We start from the raw sequence: 529 nt of genomic DNA on the forward strand, positions 1-529 counted from the left end.
GAAAAATGCAACAGAAATAACAATTAATTTAAGCTTGGCTGAGCTGCAAGAACTTCAAAGGCAAGTTTCTTCCCAGAAGGAGGACACTTCCCCCCCAGCTGAAAATCACGGGGAGGTGCCAATTGCTGGGGAGCCAGAAGGAGACAATGGACTTCCTCCAGCTCAAAGGAATGCCAAGTGTGAAGGGTCATAAATGGCCTGGGCCCAGGAGTACATGGGAGGAGACCACTTAACATTGTTTAAAATACAAAAATCACATATTTGTGAATCTAAATTCTGACTGTACATTTTAAGAGGCAGCCGTGTGACATGTTCTAGAAGGAAGTGGTGGAAAATGTGGTTTTACAACAAATGTATTTATGCCAGAAGTATGAAACATCATACACATATGCCCATGATCAACGCGCACATTTGTACACATTTTCTGTTAAACTAGACATTGTGTTACGGACAAAAAGGGCACATTTCGGTAAAAAAGCAGACACAAGATCTTACAGCGACAGGGTTTGGAGGAGCATCTTCTACACAA

This window comes from Ambystoma mexicanum, chromosome 3p (genome assembly GCF_040938575.1).
Source record: "Ambystoma mexicanum isolate Mex_15411 chromosome 3p, UKY_AmexF1_1, whole genome shotgun sequence".
Taxonomy (NCBI): Eukaryota; Metazoa; Chordata; class Amphibia; order Caudata; family Ambystomatidae; genus Ambystoma; species Ambystoma mexicanum.